This window comes from Oryx dammah, unplaced genomic scaffold (genome assembly GCF_014754425.2).
Source record: "Oryx dammah isolate SB20612 unplaced genomic scaffold, SCBI_Odam_1.1 HiC_scaffold_10, whole genome shotgun sequence".
Lineage (NCBI taxonomy): Eukaryota > Metazoa > Chordata > Mammalia > Artiodactyla > Bovidae > Oryx > Oryx dammah.
In genome coordinates, this window is record NW_024070194.1 from 27,499,509 (window position 1) to 27,521,319 (window position 21,811).

The window sequence follows — 21,811 nt, forward strand, 5'->3', positions numbered from 1 at the left end:
GAGGTATGACATCCTTTTCAGTCCTGCGGGCAGACAGTCCCAGGCAGTCTCTTCTGTCCCCTCTGTGATGCCCACATGCAAACTGGCCCGGGCGCTATGAACAGCATCAATTGCCGGCAGCTCCCTGCAAAGGGATGAACCCAGTGATGACTGCCAGCAAGTAACCTTGAGCTCCACATGAGTGTATTTCAGTCAGGTTCCCTCCACTAACAAACAGGAGACCATCATCACAGGTGAATCCTGAGACCCCGCTCGCCCCTAAAGGCAGTGAGGATGTGAAACCAGGGCACAAACGTGGTGCCCCCAGGCCCGTGACTGCTGTCTGAGCGAACGACCATAAGCCCATCCTTGTTTGCATCTTTGATGTGTAGCTTTTCAGAAGGTAATTGACACGTAGGACATCATCGGTGTTGGAAACAGAAGACACATAGCCAAGCATTTTCTGCCTTCTCTTCGGCACAATAGGAATCAAATTGTGGTATTACCTGATCTGTCAAAATTAAAAAAAAAAAAAAGTAACAAGGAGCTGCCAAAAACAGTTCTGCCATTGGCTCCTTGTTGAAACAAATACCCTGAAAAATGTACCCCCCTTTCAGGGTAGAAGCAGCATTCATGCTCACTGGGTTGCAAGAGGCCCCCACCCTAAACCCTCACTTGGCTCTCTCTTTGTTGTCTCAGTGGGGCTTCAATCCTCCTGCGCAGTTTTGTGAACTGAAATGTGCTCATGGATCCAGCTTTTCCAAAAGAGCATCACTTATGTAGGACGAGCATCCAAGGGAGACCATGAGGAGCTGGCACTGCACTGGCTTTGTGGACAGTGGGGCAGAGGACTGTGTGCTCACAGCCAAGGTGGGGAGAGAACACGGGGCACGCTGGCCGCCTGTAGGAGTCAGAGAGCAGTCCAGCAGTGCGAGATGGAGTCCCAGACGTCAGGTTGTAGACCCCTGGACGGCTGTGTGTCTCAGGGGTGTGGGGGGAAGTGTGGCACTGCCAGAGTCATTTTCCAGCCAGAATGACTGTGTGTAGATCTGAGAAATTGGTGTGGAGTTGGGGGAGGAGGGGAGGAATGAGGAGGGGCCAGTGGATCCCTTCCATCCTGTCTGCTCTCTGGTTCCCTAGAGCAGGCAGCTGGCTGGATTTCCATGCAATAGACATTCTTGAAAGTACCGGAGCGCTGCCCTGATTTTACGCTTCCTGGAGGCTTTTTAATCTATAAACTTATCTCTGTGGCAAACAGGCACTCAACTCCAGGCCACAGTGAATTCCCAGGACCAACATCCTAACAGAGAGTCTCACTCTGACATCACCCAGGGGTGTGGGAGAGAAAAGGTTCGCCTCCTTAGGAGACCGCAGCAGCCTGTCTTCTTCAAGGACAGGTCCCAGATTCATCCTCAAGCCCATCCATGGTGGACAATGGCCCCACACGGGATCAGTGGCTTTTGACTGCCCAGCATCTGTGCCACTTTCTTTCGCTAAGGTTTCCAGTAGACACTATCCTTAGACCTTGCTCAGCCTCTGAGATCCGGGGGGGAGCCCAGGCTTGTCACTCTCTTTTCTGCAGTCCCCCAGGGAAGACTGCATGGCACAGCCCTCCTGGAGCACAGCCGAAGATGGGTCGTCCTGGGACTTTAACAGGAAGTCAATTCCAGAAGATTCCCCATCCTTCCACACTGCTTGACAGTATGATGCTGAAGAGGAAAAGTTAAAATTCTACATAACCTCCTGCTCCTTTTGCTTCTGTAACTCAGCTTGCTCCTTGCAAAGTCTGGATCACGTGAGTCTCAGAAAGTGGGACTCACAATACTAGGAACTGGAGCTTATCTCACTCACCCTTGTCCTGTTCTTTGCAATCACTGAGCCCCTGCAAACCCGCAAACCCACTTAATCATGCCTGTCCATGTATAAAAACTCTGTAACCCCCTTGTTGGGGCTCAGAGCTTGGAGTGTTAACTCCTCTGGGCCCGCCTGTGTAGTAAACCTGAGTTTTCCAACTCTCCAAGCATGGTGCTTGTTTTCTCGAGTACTGGTTTCTGCAACAATGCCATCAGCCTGCTTCCCAAGGCAGCCCTCTACATCACCCCGGGAGAAGAGTTGAGGGAGGGGTGCCCACTTATAGCAAACAAAGCTTCACGCCTTGACATCTTTGAGCCCCCACGTGGGGTGCAGTGGAATGTTTCTGTTTGGACTCTTCAGTGAGAAGAATCTACGAGTTCCTATAATTCTCTCATGGTCACCGCAGTCACTTGCCACAGAAAGAGTGCCATCTGTTCAATCAGGCCCAGCTGACCCCCTTGGTTTGTGTTCAATAGTGTCACTATAGTGCCCCGCCAGCCATCCGCTTAGGAGAACAGATAACATGGATTTCAGCATCTGGACAGTTCCTACAAGGCGGGCAGAGGATGCCTAGGACCTGGGGAGGGGGACCCATAGTCCCCCATCTCATTCCCAGCTCCAGGAACTGCTGGAGTCAGGGAGAGCGTGGGTGGATCTGAGTGGAGGAGAAAGAGACCCGAGGCCCCTGCTTCAAACAAACAAGATGCAATTGTTCACTTACTCGCCCTTCTCCAGCTGTTTCAGAGGACCAGGGCTTCCCCAGCGACTCAGAGGTCAAGAATCCACCTGCAATGCAGGAGCCTCAGGAGATACAAGTTCGATCCCTGTGTCTGAAAGATCCACTGGAGAAGGGCACGGCAACCGACTCCAGTACACTTGCCTAGAGAATCCCGTGGGCAGAGGAACCTAGCAAGTTACAGTCCATGGGGATCACAAAGAGCTGGACGCAAGTGAAGTGACTTAGCACACACACACACACACACACACATGCATCAGGGCCCAGCAACAATTAGACACTGTTTAGCCAGCTGCTGCCAGAAATCAAGTGCGTCCACCGTTTTATAAGCAGCTGAGACTGAGTCAGAAAGCACAGACCCAGACCTTGCAGAGCCTTAGCGGAGCGCCCAGTCCACAGGGCTGACACCTCCATGGGCCCCAGAGTTGATTTTGACAGTTCAGCCCTTCCCTGGGCCGCGCTGTCTTATCATGTGGGTCTTTCTAGCTCTCTGCTCCCCAGCATGTCACAGAGAACATTGCACGGAAGGAGCTCAATGTTTTATTCATTTTCTGGGAACATTCTCCGAACGATCAGGGAACTGCCAATGCCGCCCCCCGCCGCCTCATTTTTGAAGAAGGAGAGAGAATCACCCAAGACAACGAAACAGTGCTGCTTTTTATTTTCCTTCAGCTGCTTGATGAAGATAGATCTACAATCACACTTGCCCAGGTCAAGTGCACAGTTCAGTGATTTTGAGTGACTTTACCGAGGGGTGCGACCGTCACCATTAGTCATTTCAGATGTTTTCATCCCCCCAGAAAGACCCTCCTATCCATTTGCAATCAACCTTCTCCTACCCCTCACCCCAGAACACCACTTATCCTATCTCTGACTCTATAAATTTGCCTTTTCTGCACATTTCATCTAAGTTGAATTGTATACTATGTGGTCCTTTGTATATGGCTTCTATCACCTGCCATAATGTCTCCAATGTTTATCCAAGCTGAGCTCATATCAGTGTGTCATTCCTGTTTGTGGAAGAATGAAACCCCGCTGTGTGAGTGTCCATCCCTCGCCCGCTGATGGGCAATTGCAATGTTTTCAGTGGAGGTTATTTCAAAGGTGGCTCAGTGGTAAAAGAATACGCCTGCCAATGAGGAAGATGCAAGAGATACAGGTTCGATCTCTGGGTCGGGAGGATCCCCTGGAGGAGGGCATGGCAACCCACTCCAATATTCTTCCCTGGAGAATCCTATGGACAGGGGAGCCTGGCTGGCTATAGTCTGTGGGTTCGCAAAAGAATCAGACATGACTGAGCATGCCCAGCACTTACCTTTATGTAGACACATGCTTTTGTGTGTCTTGAGCAAATGCCGAGCAGTTTAATTTCTGGATCCTACCAAGTATTGCAAACAGAAACTCCTTGTATTTAAGGCCTTGACATTCACAGCGGACACACAATTTGGGGCACAAGCTTTGAGTCTGAATCCTGTCTTGACCAGTGTGTAAGCGAGTGTCAGTTCAAGCAAGTCACTCAAACCTCAGTGTCCTCATCTACAAAACAGGGAGATATCAGCTTTGAGATATGAGATAAAGATGCTCTGGTTCCTTGTAGAGAGTAAGGGGACAGAGGGTGACCAGCAGCTGTACCTGACCCCACAGCAAGCGCCCAGGACCCGGTGCCGTTTCGATGACCAGACAGATCAGGGACAGAAGAAGGGGAGAGGAGACAGGGAGGGAGGAAGACGGTGCTGCTGGCTCCTCTGTCGCTTACACTGCCTGCTGCGGGGCTGGCAGACCTCACAGCCACACCAGAAATGCACTGCCCCCTGAGCCAGGAAAGGCCGCTTCCGAGCCATGGCTATTTTATTCTTTTATTTTATGGCTCCATCCTACTTTGCCTGTCATTGTTTTGCAGGTTCCCAGGTCTTTGGAAGCCCCCAGGTTCTCGTCCCTCACCTCCTCTCCTGCATCTCTGCCCCACCCCACCCGAGCCCTCACTCCAGTCGCCTCCTCATTGCGTCTCTGGGCTTCCACTTGGCTACCCTCAGCGGTGGTGTGGCGGGGAGACCTTGGCTTCCTCCTCAGCTGTTTTGTCAGTTGTCACATTGTTGTCACTTCCCATTAGTGCCCTCCCTTTGCTAATATCCAGCCTGCATTCCATGTGATACTTAAAAAGAAACCCTCATTCTCCTGCAGCCATTTTCCCTGCTGTTCTGTCTTTTGCCAGAGAATACTTCCCTGGCTTTTTTTTTTTTTAATCTTCTTTGTATTTTTTAATTTTCAGTAACTGAATTTCAACCTCTATCTGTGTCAAAACCAATACTGCAGAAAAAAGATAAGTATATGAAGATCTTAAAACTTAACATTCCAAATACATTTGATGGAGCTGACCTACTGAGAGAAGAAACAAAGAGACAGTCAATGGGAATGCTGACAGAGAAACTGAGTTCACGGACACACAGGAAAGCATTTTCATTCTTGAGTCAATCAGAAGCTGCTCAGATAAACAGCAATACCAACAACAAAGGGCAGGAGAAGGGGACGACAGAGGATGAGATGGTTGGGTGGCATCACCAACTCAATGGACATGAGTTTGAGCAAGCTCTGGGAGATGGGAAAGGACAGGGAAGCCTGGCTTGTGGCAGTCCATAGGGTCACAAAGAATCAGATACAACTTAGTGACTTAACAACAACAACACAACCAACAACAAAAACTATTTCTGAGCTTGTACTTTGTGCCCCACCCTGTTCTAAGCACCATATTCATTTTCACACTCATCCTACAACGACTCTTTGAGATAAGGACACTCATTATTCTCATTTTATAGAGGACAAAACTAAGGCCCAGAGAGTTTAAGAAATTTTCCCAAAGTTGCACAGCTTCACAGTCATGAAACTAGGACCCAAAGGCCAAGTGTCCCAGCCTGGAGCCCACAGCCTCACACCACCTGGAGCTCCCATACCCAGGTACCCCATATTCAGACAGAGGTATGGATATTTCTGGACTGGAGTCTGGCTAACACTCCAAAAACCTATTCCTAGCAAATGGTTAGCTTTCGTCAGAAAGTCATCATCTTAACAACTGTTTTTAACTTAGTTTCTAGTTTTGTTGAAAAGCCCTTGTATAAAATAAACACAACTTTGGACAGACTAAACATCACTGCACAATACGTGTATATTCACTCAGAAAATATAATTTCATACACAGGTTAATTTCAGAAGACCGACAGCGTGATGGGGACTTCAGCTCTGATCTGAATCGCGGGCCATTTTCCTATATCTATCCAGCCATTCTTCCCTTGAATCAACAACAGCAGAGGTTTACTGAATGGCTTCCACATGCCAGGAGCTGAGAAATGTCCTCCATTCCTTATGCCACCCCAGCCCCTTCTATAAAGAGAAAATGGAAACTCAGTGGTAAGTGGAGAGTCAGGGGTTCAAACCAGGAACTTGGGTCAGGGTGCTGCCCTTCCTCAAGCAGCCTAATCGTCCCGTGAGAACATGGCACCTCCTTTACTATCGCTGCCCTTCCTCAAGCAGCCTAATCGTCCCATGAGAACATGGCACCTCCTTTACTATCACTTTTCCATTCAACACATACTTCTCGCCTCCCTGTAGGAGCCAGGCCTGTTGCCAGGGACACAGTGGTGGACAGGCCAGCACTTTCCAAGTTTCGTGGGTGCCACAGCTGAGCAGGGGAACGGATTGTTTATGTTTATCACAGCACAGCCTGTGTGATGGAGCTGCAAGGGGGACCTGGTGCTGAGAACACACGGCCGGGTCTTGGGAGACCTGCCAGGGACTTAGGGACCTGCTGGAGACTCCAGCTGGGGGCAGACACTCAAGAGGAAGGAAGCGGAGTGAGATCCAGGTGTCTGCAAAGTACCCAAGACCAAGTGGGATCAGCAAGCAGAAGGAACCACCGAGGGCCCAGGGCTAGAAGCCCGGAGAGGGCAGTGGGGAAGCGTGGGGTCGGGGGTGGTGAACATGGGTGGGAGGTGGTGAGTGTAGGGTGGGGGGGACGGTGAGCAGGGGTAGCTGGTGGTGAGCAGAGTGAGGGTCAGGCTGGCTGCCTTGCGGAGGATGAATCAGGGAGCAAGAGCCTTGAAAAAATGGCCAGTTGGAGGCAGCCGAGGTCTCGGGTAGAGAAGATGGGGGCTCAGAGGCCTGTGGTGGGGGAGGGTACAGCTCCAGGGGCAGGTGGGAAACAGACTTGGCGGGAATTGGGGGGTTGGGTGGACAATGAGGAGGGAGTGAGGGGAACTGGACTTGGAAAGATTTAGAGACTTGCAAAAATGGCAAACAAGCAAATTACCCATTCCTCTTCCAATTGTGCTCAGGTGTAATTTCTGCCATCTTGGATTCCAAACCCAACTGGTCTTCCAAACTCAACCTATAGCATAGCCCAGCCCTAGGTCCTGGGATGACCTGGCATTGACCCCCAAAGCCCACGTTTCTTACATATCCTTCCAGACCCTCCACACATTGCCCTTACCCTTGCCTTCTGTTCATCCATCTCTCCCTCCATCCATCCATCTCACCAAATGTATATACTATATGTCACAGGTCTGCTAAGTGCTGGCCATCCTGACTGGCATAAGCAACGTGGTCCCAGCCATACTAATTACACAAGCCAATGTGCAAGTTCCGAAATGGCAAGAGCTGAGAACAAAAGTGACTGTGTCTTGGCAGTGGGGTGACTGGTCCACAGGCCACTCCCACCAAGTCCCTCCTCACCCGCTGGCCCCAGAGACACTGGGTTCTGTCCCTCAAGTCCTTGTGCGTGTCTCATCCATGTTCTGCCTGTGATAAAAGGCCTGCTCTCATTCACTGGTAGATCTTTATTTCCCACTCTGAAAACCCATCCTGGCTGATAGCATCCATCTCCCCACCCGAGGGATGTCGCAGTCACGTGTCCGAGACGGTGACCTTGGGCTAGGAATAGCCTAGTCTGAAGCTCCATTTCCTTATCTACAAAATGGAAAAAGCAAAAGGCACTTCCTCTCTGAGTTGCTGTGATAAAAATTAAAAGGGAGAATGCACATCCGATAACGCAAGTGCTCAGAAGACATGCGCTCTCGTTCTTTATTATGAATCTGCCCCCAAGTGGCGCACAGGGCTGAAGCCTTCAAAGCTCTGTTTCCTGTTTAGGGTACGTGAGAGCCCAGGCAGGCACAGTGAGGGGATCTGGTTCATAAGAGAGGCCGTTACAGACAGAGATGGCGTCCTGAGTCTTGGAAGCAGTCAGCGGGCAGCTTTCCCTTCGGAGGCGATCGATCGCAGGGTCTGTGGATACATCACGCTCTTATCCTAACACAGACTCCCATCTCCTACACTGGATTAAACACTTTTAATTTACAGAGGGAGAAGGACCCATTTCAACTCTGTCTTCCAGACTTCAGCTGGAGTTGTGATGCTTCCTGCCAGGACTCTTAGGAAGTGACATGGTGGTTTTCCTCCTGAATCTCCCCACCTACAGGAGCAGTGGGGAGGGAGTAGGCTGCCTCTCCCTCCCCAGGGAGCCTGGATGTCGCTCGCCTCCCCCAGGCAGCCCCTCACCCTCCCGAGCACCAGAGCTTGTGGTCACAGAGGCAGGTCCACAGCCTAGGTTGTGGGCAAGGCTTGCGCAGGATGGGGATGGAGCAGAAGTGGCAGGTGCCCCCCCTGTGACCCAAGGCACATCCCATAGAGGACCCCACCACCTCGTGGGGCAGGGGTGTGCTCTGGTGGGGGCCCAGATTAGACATTATACTGTGGTGTTTGTGGGGGGGTTGGGGAGAACAGTTCCCAGGAAGACGAGCATTTAAATTGCAGACTCAGTAGAGCAGATGGTCATCCCAGTGCGGGTGGGCCCCGTCCAGTCAGCTGAGGATCTGGACAGAACAAAGACAGAGGAAGGGAGAATCAGTCCCTTCTGTAAGCTGGACCCCTCGTCCTCTCCCACCCTGAGCCTGCACTTACGTCACCAGCTCCTCTGAGTCTCCAGTTCCAGGCAGCAGAGTGTGGGACCCCTCAGCCTCCATAATCATGTGAACTATTCCTCATAATAGATCTTCCTAGATAGATGATAGATAGATAGGTACATAAGTAGGTAGACAGAGATTTAGATAGGTAGGTACATATGTAACAGGTAGAGAGAAAGAGATAGTAGGTAGGTAGATAGATGATAGATAGGTGTAAGGATAGACATGGATAGGTAGATAGATGAAAAATGATATGTTGATCAATCTATCCTATTATGTTTCTTTGCAAAACACAGATTAATACAATACTCAACTCACATTCAGCTTTCCTTGGATTGGTCCATCCATCCATCCATCCATCCATCCATTCAACAGGTAGTCATGGGTGCCTGCTATATGCTCAATTCTGCAAGGAGATGCAGGGAAAAAAAAATAGTGAAGAAACATCAGATTCAAATCCTGCCCTCATAGAGTAGACTCTGTAGATTGTGGAGAAAGGTGTGGATCCAACAAGCACAGTGACAGAGCTACCAAGGAGAGGAATGTGGGGCCCCCAAGGACACATAAAATGGACTTGACCTCATTAGGGAGATCAGGAAGGGCTTCCTGGAGGAAGTGGAATTTGAACTGAGATTTGAAGAATCAGTAAGTATGAAAAAGATAGGGAAAAGAGGGGGAAACATTCTTAGACCAGTTTATTCAAAGGTCCCAAACAGGTATACAGAGGGGCTGACCATAGTCATGGCTTGAAGGTGAGCTGGAGCAGCGGGCTAGTTACTGGACGCTTCCTCGTGGGTTGTGGAGATCCAGGCACTGGTGAGACTGGGGAGGATGTGCTAAGCAAGGAGGGGATGTGAAGCATGTTTATTCAGCAAACATGCCAAGTGCTGCAGCTGCGTACTGTAAGCTTTAGTGAGTCGAGAACCCAAGCTACATTTAGTCTGCTTAAACCATCTTACGAGTAGATTAATGTGCCTTGTAGTGACCCAGGTTAATAATACTGGATCTTATATTTTAAGTCTGCTTAGAGAATAGGTCTCATCACAAGAAAAAATAATTTGTGGCTATCTGAGATGATGATGTTAACTAAACTTACTATGGTCATCATTTTTGAAATACATACATATATTCAATTATCAGGTGGTACACCTGAAACTATATGTGAGAAATAACTCAATAAAATCACATAGGGGTGATAGATTAATTAATGAGCTAATTTTATAGACAACAAAACAGAGATTTGGGCTAAGTAATCTGTCCCAGTTTTCACAGATAGAATGTGACCAACTTCGGGCACAGACGAAGGACCCCCTTCACCAAGCAAGTGCCTCCAGCACTTTGTCAGACTGTGTCCCTGGGCTCTGGGTGGAACAGGCAAAAGTGAGATGATGCTCCTTTACCTGGGCCCCCAGGGCAGCCATGGAGGCAGAAGCAGGTAGAGAAGCGAGCACATATGGTTGAATGGGCTGTCCCTTGGGTCCTGGGAAGCTGGGCTGAGACCCAGTCTGCACACAGGATGCAAACAGGCAGGTGGACTCACCTTTTGCAGCCTGAGGCCACTCACCCTCCCCCTGACATCAGTCCCTCCTGAGAGGAAGCAGGAAGTGATGTCAAGAAGGGACCAGGCCTCGGATGAGAGGCCTATCTGTTAGCCCATTGCCTGCTGGAGGATTTTTATCTGTAAAATATAGTGTTTCTGTTAGAAGGTACACATTTTCGCATCTATTAAATTGCTTTGCATGAAAGTGTACTTTCCTGGTACCATAGCAACCGCGCTTCCTAATCTGATTTAAATTTTTACCTTGTGCTGCAGAAGCTAATGCCACTTTCTGAAGTCAGGGGCTGTGCTCTACGTATGATGTACAATTTTAGTGAAGAAAAATAATCATTGGCTAAAAACCACTCCACTCTGCCCTGTCGGTGGGTGTTCCACACTGACAGTTACAGACATGGGTGCCAGCTACTCATCACTTCCTAGCTGGGAGATTTTGAGCAGCTTATTGAACCCTCCTGAAGCTCAGCTTCTTCATCTGGAAATCAAAAATTATAATATTCTGTCTCAAAGGGCTGCTGAAAGGATTAAATGACATAAAGCACATAAAGAGCTTAGTTCTGCGTCTGACATTTATTAAGTGCAAAGTAAACATTAACCAGGGATCTCGCCTCACACAATTCCGTTCCTTTATCATCAGTAATTGCAAGTTTGAATCTCCCGGTAGCAACTGGAAGGCAGTTTTCTACTGACAGCTTGTCTTCTTCTCTGGGATGCTCCAAGGAGGGGCTCGGCAGTTCCAGGAGGAAGGGGTGAAAGTCAAGACGCAGGCCCAAGTTGCCCCATGCTACCACGTGTGTCAGGCAAGGCTTCCTCTCCCCAAATCTGCACGCTTGGTCCAGCTTTCTTGGTCTGACACTGCGCTGAATACAGAGGCTGTGGGAGGCATATACCATGGTCCTCCCTCCCAGGAGAGCAGCCCAGTCTTGGGAAACCCTTGGAAACATTCCTAAAAAGGAAGATGTCACTATGGGAAGGACCAGGTGCACACATGCCCCATCTCACAGATGAATGTTACACCCTTCACACTCAAAAAGGACAAGCAGCTTAGACAACTCACAGCTCAACCAGACCTGGGGTCAGGATGGTGGGCTCCATGAGGAGGGCTGAGAGCAAGGCATTCCTGGGGTTCCTAGACTGGCTGGCGCATCACTCAAGGTGAGACGGGTTAAATGCATGTCCCAGGTGTCATGACTGAAATTGATTCTGTGAGTTCAGCCCAGGGCCCTGGAACCAGTGTTTTAATCAGTTACCCCAGAGGTTCTCACGCAGGCGCCTTGGGAAATGCTACCAGGCATTTATACAGTCTAATACTGTTGGAGTCATTTCAGAAAGTGCCCTGTATCTCTGAGTATTTAAAGGCAAATTATCTTGGGGCTTGGGATATACCTTAACATCCCACAGAGGGGCAGAGGGACAGTGACTCTGGGAACAAAACGATCACCTAGGTATCACGGATTGCCACCTCCACCTCTGAGTGGCAATCCATGATACCACTTTCTCTACTTTTCCATACATTTGGAATTTTTTCATAAAAATGGATTTTTTAAATGCTGTTATAAGCTCAAGATCTAAGAAAGTTGAGAATCCCTCTTATTTTTTCCAGTTATCAGCACCAGCCAGAAAATCTGGAGTGTTTAAATATCCGTGTTCACCTTCTTTAATACATCAAGAAAACTCCGTATCTGAGAAGTCTTCCCTCCCACCCGCTCCTGGAGCTGCTGTGGATAGTTTGCCCTCCCTTCACTTTCCTGTCTCTCTGGCTGACACGGCAGGTCGCATCTGCCCAGGGGGACGGCAGCTCGTAATGGGACCTGACCGATGTCAGCTGACATCACACGCCTGGATGTCGTACTGCCGCTGAGAGTTTCCGGGCTTTTTCTTCCTTCTCTTTCCATAAGCTGTGGCTCTGGCCGCTCCGGGAGTACGTGGAGGAGCACCGCTTCCTCCAACTGGCCGGGGGCTGTGGCTGCTGCCCCCACATTGGCTGTACCGGCCTTCCCCACCCACTCCTGCTCCCAAGTGTCAGGCTAGGCGGAAGGCCTCCCACCGCTTCGAGGCACAGAGGTCGCAGAAGGAGGAGGAGGAGGCACAGATGATGTTCCCCTGGGTGACCTGAGAGCTCCATCCAGACGTGACTCAGTTTTTGTAAAGTGTTCTGGATGGAAAAGAAGCACAGTCAATCTGAGTTCAGAGCATTCAAATATTGAAATGTTAACAAATTTAAACCACCCAAACCAAAGCACACCCCTCCTGGCCAGTTCACAGCAGCCCCAGTAGCCTGAAAAACCCTCTTGCTTTCATCTCATTGTGAGTTTCCTATTCATAGTGCCTAAGTATTTATGAAGATACACCAGCTCTCTGTACTAAGAAGCAGAGTTCACAGCCTCCCTGTTCAAACCCTGTATCTGTCGACAATAATCTGTCTGGAAACTCAGAGGCTGGAATTCAAGCATAGATTTGGTTGGAGCTGGATATCAGCTGACAGGCTGGTGGTGAGGGTACCCCCAGATGCATCTCCATCCTCTGGGGTCCAGACCTGGCAAGTCATCCCACAGGGACAGGGGAGCCTCAGCAAACACACCCCACTCTGAACAGCCCCCAGCTGCAGCTTGGGTCCTGTTCCTTCACCTCCCACTGGCCACAGCAAGTCCCATGATGCGAGTCTGGATCAGGCACTGTAAACCGGGTACTGATTCATCCAAGGGAGGGAGTCCAGCCACAGGAGGGACGAGGAATCAGAGCCGCCCCCTCCTCCCCCCAACACCCAGTGGGTACTCAGCAAAATCTGTATTGACTTGGGATCTAAGCCTTATGTGATCAGACCCATATACACTCCACGTTTTGGAACTCTACTCAGTGGACCTGCAAAATGGAGACCTTCATTCCATCTTTAATTGAAGCATAGACTCTTACCTGCCCCACAAGAGCATCTCAGGGAGGGTAGGGACCACGCCTGTCCTATCTACATTTCCTTCTCTCATCAGGACAGAGAAAACCCTAAATATCTGCTGATCAACAGGAATGACTGCATGTTGCCGGGCCTGAAACAACTGTAAGTTCCCTCATGAGGAACTTTCCATATAGGACTGTTTTTCACCTTTTCATTGTGGAAATTCTAACACACTAAAAAAGAGAGAATGGCATCATAAACCTCCATATAGCATCAATTGCTATTTAGCCATATTTGCTTCAACTGTTTTGGGCTTCAGCACTTTAAAAAAGGAATTCCTGACATTTCATCAGTGAGAGTGTGCTCTGTCGTGTCTGACTCTTTGAGACCGTATGGACTGTAGCCCGCCAGGCTCCTCTGTCTATGGGATTCTCCAGGCAAGAATACTGGAGTGGGTTGCCTCCCTCTACAGGGTGTCTTCCTGACCCAGGGATCGAAACAGCATCTCTTGTATCTCCCACATTGGCAGGTGAATTCCTTACCACTGTGCCACCTGGGAAGCCTAACACTTCAGTACTGCTCTCTTAACAGAAGGAGACATTTACTTATAAACCACAGTACATTCTTAGATGTAGAAAAGCAAGTGTCCTCTTCTAACATCATCAAAAAAGTTCATATTTAAATTTTTCCAGTTGCCCCAATAATGTTTTCTTATAATTGGTGTGTTCAGATCGAATGCAGACAATGTGCACAAATCACATTTGGTTGTTTGTTATGTCACTTAAGAATCTTTTAATCAAGAAAAATCCACACTTTTCTATGCCTGTCATGGACGTAGGGATGTATCTCATTGTAATCTGCTCTACAGCCCTACAGCAAAATTGTAATTACCCCCATTTTCCATTGAAAACACTGAGGCTCAAAGAGTTGGTATAGCTCAAAGCAGCAGCTGATATTCATTGAGTTACTGGCATTAAAAGGACATGTGTTTTCATCTCAAAACCGTGCTCTTTTTCTGTCATTTCCATGTGAAGGGAGGAGGAGGAAAGATCCTAAAACTTTTTCTTTAACGTTTTAAAAAGCACCTTTAATATTGATTTTCAACACATTCTGACAGAGCTCGGCTGTTTCTGCAAGCAAAAGAGGATCAGTAGAGGAAACGGTGACAATCCTACCCTGAGGGCAAAGCAGTGATATTTTCCCAGCTGAGATCTGTGCCAGGCAAGAACCAGTCACTAAGTAAATAAGGCTGAGGTTTTTAATCTTCAGAAGTATAGGAGTTTTCAGACTATGCCAACGACCAAACTCAAAAGCCAGTCCATCTTCACTATTTACAAAATTGGAACACCTATGGAATAAGTGAAAATCGTTCAGTTGTGTCCGACTCTTTGCAACCCCATGAACTGTAGCCCACCAGGCTCCTCTGTCCATGGAATTCTCCAGACCAGAATACTAGAATGGGCAGCCATTCTCCAAGGAATCTTCCCAACCCAGAGATCAAACCCAGGTTTCCCACATTGAAGGCGAATTCTTTACTGTCTGAGCCACCAGCAAGTCCTATGGGATAAATGATCTGCAGAAAACGACAGAGCTGCCTAAGGTCCACTTTGATATGTAAATATGTCCCTGATGGGTTAGTCACTAAGCCCTGTCTGACTCTGCAACCCCATGGACTGGGGCCCACCAGGGTCCTCTGTCCATGGGATTTTCCTGGCAAGACTATGGAGTGGGTTGCCATTTCCTTCTCCAAGGGATCACCCTGACCCAGGGATCAAACCTGGATCTCCTGCATTGCAAGTGAATTCTTTACCAACTGGGTCACCAGGGAAAACCACAAATGTATTCCTGCTTCTCTCCAACCCACTCCCTCAAAAGGGCATGTGTCTTTTGAAATCCTTTGAAATGTAGGGAATCATTATGGAGATTGGTACCAGGAGTATTAAGGTTTACAAGGGCGAATCCTTCCAGTTCTCTTAGGCAAGCTTCCTTTGCAGAGAGAGATTTGCTGAGCAGCTTCTCTATCAGCAAACGCTGACTGATAAAAGCTCAATAGCTTTGAGAATTGGGTTACAGGCTCTTTCCATCTGCACTCACCAGGAGCACAATTGAGTTTCAAAATTTCTTTCCTTCCAGATTGCCACAACTTAGGAAATCATGTCTGAAATTTTGATGCCTGGTGAGTGATTTTTTTAAATGTATGTTCCCAGAATATCCCATGGGTATTTAATAGAAGAAACAAAAAATTCCAAATCTCTGAAAGTTTTCTTTTAGCTCTGGTGGCAGGCTACAGTCCGAGGGGTAGCAAAGAGTAGGGCATGACTGAGCGAGTAACACACTCCTTACAGTGTACTCAGTTAAGCTGTCCAGAAAGTCAGTCTGCAGAAGGACCTTAGAAAGGTAGGATGGAAGACCTGTGTACCAAGGAGGCAGCCTCAGGAACCTCGGAGATCTGAAGTGGATCATGTGAACCCCTGAGAAATCAGGCTGAGAATTCCAAAATCCCCCTGCTCAAAAGACACTTTTAAACTATTCTTCAATTTTAGTTCAGATTTTCAAAATTCTTCCAAAGATATAGATTTTCTTTTATAAGTAGAAACAAGAATGTCATGAAAATCTGCTAAATAAAACTATAGAAGGGAGAAGGATAAATCAGGAGGTTGGAATTGACGTATACACACACTGCTATGTACAAAATAGATAACTAATAAGGACCTACTGTACAGCACAGGGAACTCTACTCTATACTCTGTAATGAATAGAATCTAAAAAAGAGCAGATTACATGTATATGTGTAACTGATTCACTTTGCTGTACACCTGAAACAAACACACCATTGCAAATCAACTATACTCCAATAAAAATTAAATTTAAAAATACAAAAAATAAGGGAAAATGTGTTGGGACCAACAGAAGTCTAATACGAAGGAACAGGTGTGGAGTGGACATTCTGATGAGCAAAGTAGGGAGTCACCAAGACAGAGCTCACCTGTGAGAGTGGTTCACTTTGGCTGGTAATGTTGCAACAGTGTACGTCCAGTCATATGAGGAGACCTGACTTGAGGGGTCGAGACACTACTTAAGTTTCTGTTGAAGTTGGAAGATCCATTTCATTCTTCTCCCAACTTTACACCACAACCCATTTCCAAACAAGATCCAAAGATTAATATTCCCTTCACCAAAGTCTAAAAATTTCAGCCAGGAAAAATTTCCAGAACAGAATCTAAGAAAAGCTGAGTCAAGACTTCAGATGCTCTGGGACAATTCCAGCTTTCCCTAACACCCGCTCCCTGGGAGATGGAGTGCTTATGTGTTGGAATTTTTCACTGAAGAGACCTTAGCTGGCAATGAGCTATGTTCACATGCTAAGTCACTTCAGTCAGGTGTCTGACTCTTTGCAACCCGATGGACCATAGCCTGCCAGATTCCTCTGTCTGTGGCATTCTCCAGGGAAGAACACTGGAGTGGGTTGCCATCTCCAAAGCTAAGTTTGGGAAAAATCAATAATAATTGTGAATAATATGGAAAAAGCTTTGAAAACACCCTGTCGTCTGTGTTCACACTCCTAACATCAGAGTTAAAGCCTGACCTTGCTCTGGGCTGGAGCCAGACTTCCCTACTCTACTTGACACATAACCTTCTCCTCCTCCCAACAGCTGCACCAACATTCAGTCAGATCTGATAGTGCGGGCTTCATGAGGAAGAGGAAGGGACCCCTCGAGTCTCCCCAGATTGGCTAAGCATTCCCTTCACACTATATTCCCACTCTGAAGACCCATCACAGGAAACACAACCTCAAATCCATCCAGGGAGAATTGATAACAAATCAGCAGCTATTCACTCAGCTTTATTGGCATAACCAAGTGAGGCAACCAAAAATCACCAAGAGTGGGTCAGGCAGTAGGAAACAAGCCACCTCTGGACTTCATGCTCATGTGATAATTCCATGGGCAACCAAGGACAGGACAAATGGTAACTCAGAAGGATGCTTCCTCAAGATGCAAAGTCATGTTTCACTTCACTTACAGCTGATGCAGCTGATCAGTCTTAATCTCACCATAACTCGGGAGCCCAGGAGAACCTTCCAGAAAGCACAGGCACAACTGTCTTTTGAACAGACTTGTGATTTCTGGGCACTAAAATCCTTTGGAGACTCTGCTTTGATTTGTGGGTTTGAGAAGTGGTTCATTTTCCAGGGTACTTTTTCTGGACTCTCCAAATGATGCTTCAGTAATGGCATCCATGTTGCTATCAATGGCACCCGGGGTGCTTATTGGAGCTCAGTGATCGCCCAGAATGGCTTTAGGGTTTGTACTCTCCAGCATCCTGGAAAGGGAAAAAAAGCTTTTGATATTAGCTCACCAAATGGTGTCATTGCAAACGCTAACATTTATTTAAAAACTCAAACATCGCAATTTCAAAAAAAGACAACCCAGAATACAGAGAAAGAATGAAATTAAATCATTTCCTTTCCTTGAAATTCTGTATTTTCTGGCCACAGAATCACACTAACACTTTGGGTTTTATCATCGAGTTTAGAACAAATGCCTCCTGCAGCATGGAGATTACCTTTAAATGCCCACTTTGATGCTGAGATAAAGAACCATCCAGCTACTCAAAGGTTTCCCTCCACACACATTTCCAGCTGTGTTTTAGGCATTACAATTATTTGAAAACAACTGATGAGAGTCAGACATCATTCCGATTCTACTCTGAGGACCTCCCTGTCAAAAGCTGTGAAGTAGTACCCACAGGTGCCCGTTTCTGGGTCAAGTCCAAACTCCATCAACACAATGCACATTTCAGAAGATGGTCTAAGGAACCTGAATTGTCCTTGATTCTGAGAAAAATAGGTTATAATTCCAAACATCTGTTTCTTACAAATAACACCACTTAAATAAGTGCAGAGTTCACCTTCTGAAGACAAAGTTGTGTGATTTTGCCTAAAACAACGGGTGAACGCAGAAGCTGGCCGTCAAGGGACATGACCATCCAACTGCACCCCTTGGGACAGCCGGGTTGACAGCTGAGTGCACAGGAGGCTCCAGTGTGACAATGGCGGACAGTGAGGGCCAGTGGTGGACAGTTTGCAAAAGCAGTCCCACTTGGTGCTGTCAGGACTCTATCTGTGGGAACTTGGCCGCCCCTCCAGTGGAGATAGGGAGCCTGTATTCTCAGCCCTTCAGAGTAGACTGGAACTATGGCTGGCTGGGCCAAGAGGGGCTACACTTGGAAGCCTCTGAAGCCTTGAGAGACTCTGCTCGATCTTCTGAAACCTGGCCTGGCTCACAGAGCAAGCCTGTCTGGCTTACCAGAGGAGAAGAGATTGCATGGAGAAGATCCCAGGTACCACAGTGGATATCAGCCACCCAAAAGAAAGGGTTGCCTAGGCAACTGCAGTGGACCTCAGAGAGAAGAGAGAGCCTAGCTGAGAACACGTGAATCACCTAACTCAGCCCAGCCCCACAGCTGAGCCTCAAAATCAAGAGTTAAATATTATTTTTATGCTTTGAGGCAATTATTTTAAGTCACCAGTTTCTAGGATGGTTTGTTATACAGGAGGAATTGACCAGTGCAGACCCAGTAATACTCACCTCTCTCTCCATATCCCTCTCACCTCTCCGTCTTGGTCTCTCTTAGCCCCCACTTCTCTCATCTATATCTATCCATCAGCACCTCCATATCCATCTCTCTCCACAGTCTTCTAAACCCACTGCTGTACCTCCAGGACAGAGGAGGTATCTGATCTGGGCATGAGATTGGAGGACACAATTTAGATCATGTTTGTCAAACATTAGAGTCTATGGAACTGAGCAAAAAGCTTAGAAATGAGCAAAAAGACTCAAACTCTTCTGTGTGTCTATATGTATTTACCATATAAGAAATTAAAGCTATTTGTTGTTGTTCAGTTGCTCAGTAGTGTCTGACTTTTTGCAACCCCATGGACTGCAGCATACTGGGCTTCCTTGTCCTTTACTATCTCCTGGAGTTTACTCAAATTCATGTCCATTGAGTCAATGATACCATCCAACCATCTCATCCTCTTCTCCCCAAGCCTTCAATCTTTCCCAGCATCAGGGTCTTTCCCAAAGTAAAGCTGAGAAGATTTTGGGCATACACAGCGAGGAAACCAGAATTGAAAGAGACATGTGTACCCCAGTGTTCATCGCAGCACTGTTTATAATAGCCAGGACATGGAAGCAACCTAGATGTCTACCAGCAGATGAATGGATAAGAAAGCTGTGGTACATATACACAATGGAGTATTACTCAGCCATTAAAAAGAATACATTTGAATCAGTTCTAATGAGGTGGATGAAACTGGAGCCAATTATACAGAGTGAAGTAAGCCAGAAAGAAAAACACCAATACAGTATACTAACGCATATATATGGAATTTAGAAAGATGGTAATGATAACCCTGTATGTGAGACAGCAAAAGAGACACAGATGTATAGAACAGTCTTTTGGACTCTGTGGGAGAGGGAGAGGGTGGGATGATTTGGGAGAATGGCATTCAAACATGTATATTATCATACAAGAAACAAATCGCCAGTCTAGGTTCACTGCCGGATACAGGATGCTTGGGGCTGGTGCACTGGGATGACCGAGAAGGATGGTATGGGGAGGCAGGTTGGAGGGAGGTTCAGGATTGGGAACACATGTACACCCGTGGTGGATTCATGTTGATGTATGGGAAAACCAATATAATATTGTAAAGTAAAAAAAAAAAAAATTAAAAAAACTCCAGAAAAAGCAATCACCCCTTAGCCATCAGATGACATCACTCTAGCTGTTGTGCACCCCCAAACCTCACTGTTCACTTTTTTAAAAAAACTTAGAGTAAGGGAGACAAATAATCTTTAGTGTTGTTATGAAAATAAGGCTTTCTTCACAGATTCTGGAGAACCTCTGAGCTAAACTGAAATAAAAAGAAAACAGTGAGACCATCATCAAGGACATTCCAAAGATGTCACACTGCTTCCCAGTTCTGTCTGCAGGATTGTGCTTGTGAAGATAATAATCAGAATATAAACATGAAAAGACTTGCTCATTAGAAAGCTCAGACATTTACTACACAATGGTAAATGCATACTGTTAATAAGCATTCATATAGGGTAAACACTCTAAAATTATTATAATCATGGCATCTCCATGGTAATATTTATTTATAATGAATTATATGCTTACAGGGGAATTTATTGAGCTAAGTGGAGAACTAATTATGGGAAGCATATTTAGATCTTAAATAAAGTAGCTCTTGCTTGTTCTAAATGACAATTGTTTGAAGATCATCTGCTATTTTTTTAAGCTATGGTTGGCACCCAGGTGTCTTCCCTGGGAAATGCCATGTAGTTCCTTCCCTGTTCATCTTTCACTTGGTACCTCCCTGTCATCTATCATTCACACCCCCCGCCCCTCATCAGCACCCTCTCAAGTCCAGGTCACATCCGCCCTGCACTTCCACTATTATAAGTGCTTCTGCATAGATCATCACCTTGAGTCTTCCCTCAACTTGTGATTCAGACATTGTCCTATCAGTTGTACAGATGAGGAAACTGACAATCAAGGTCATTGAACAACATTCTCAAAGTCATGCAATTAGAAAAAAAAGAGAAAGAAGAACTGTTTCATTAATTTATTCAAATATCCCTTCACGGATCCAAAATGTTTTGTTTACTTGTTCTTTCAGGTACAGTGCTAATAAGTAGGAGTATAGAGATGAATTGATTATCTGCAAAGCCTGAAACTGCTTATAGCCTGGGGCTTCCCAGGTAGCCAACCCACCTGCCACTGCAGGAGACATGAGACACAGGTTCAATCCCTGGGTGGAGAAGATTCTTTGGAGGGAGATGTGGCAACTCCATGGCAGTATGCTTGGACTTCCCTGGTGGCTCAGACAGTAAAGAATTTGCCTGCAGTACAGGAGACCCGGGTTTGACCCCTGGGTTGGGAACATACCCTGGAGAAGGCAATGGCTATCCACTCCAGTATTCTTGCCTGGAGAAGTCCATGGACAAAGGAGGCTGGAGGGTTATAGAACTACATTGCAGGCAGATTCTTCATCAACTGAGCCGTCAGGGAAGCCCTTGGTTTCCATAACTCAGAGTCAATAGAACTATAGCTTTACACTTGGAAAATTGTTTAGCCCAGGGCTGAGATGAGTGTCTTGTACAAACTGCCCACAAACCAGCTCCACCCTGTAGAATTGCTTTTCTTAAAGTCTTCCTTTGCAAGATAACATCTATTTACCATGGACAGAGGAGCCTGGCAGTCTACCATCTACAGGGTCACAAAGAGTCGAACATGACTGAGCAAATAACACTTTCACTTTTCTTTCACCATTAAAAATATCTCCATTAAACTTATTACAAGATTATTCTAGATGGCGTGCACCACATTTGTCTTTTGAGTTGTCTGACTTCTGGCAATGATTCGTGGAAGTCCTTTGCATACCTTGAGTATGTGACCCTTTGCCTCTGTTTGTTAAATGTACTGTACATATCTTTTCTGTCTCTGTGGCTTGCCCTTGCAGGGTTTTAGACTTGCATTTTGATTAAGATACGTTCTTAATTTTAATATTTGTTTTATCAAGCTAAGGAGATTTTAAGGCTCTTCCCCACAAGTAGAAGGGTCTATATTTCCTCTGTTTGAATCTGGGCAGACAGGTAGCAACAAAGAAGGAATGATCTGTGAAGTCGGAGCCAGGCCTCAGAGGTAGCTTCCACCCTGTCCTCTGGAGAGGCTTTCTCTGAGCCCAGCTGCCATGCCGTCAGGAAGCCCAAGTTGTCCACTGGAGGGCCCAGAGGCAAGACACCTAGACCAGGAACTTCTCTTAATAATCTTGAGCC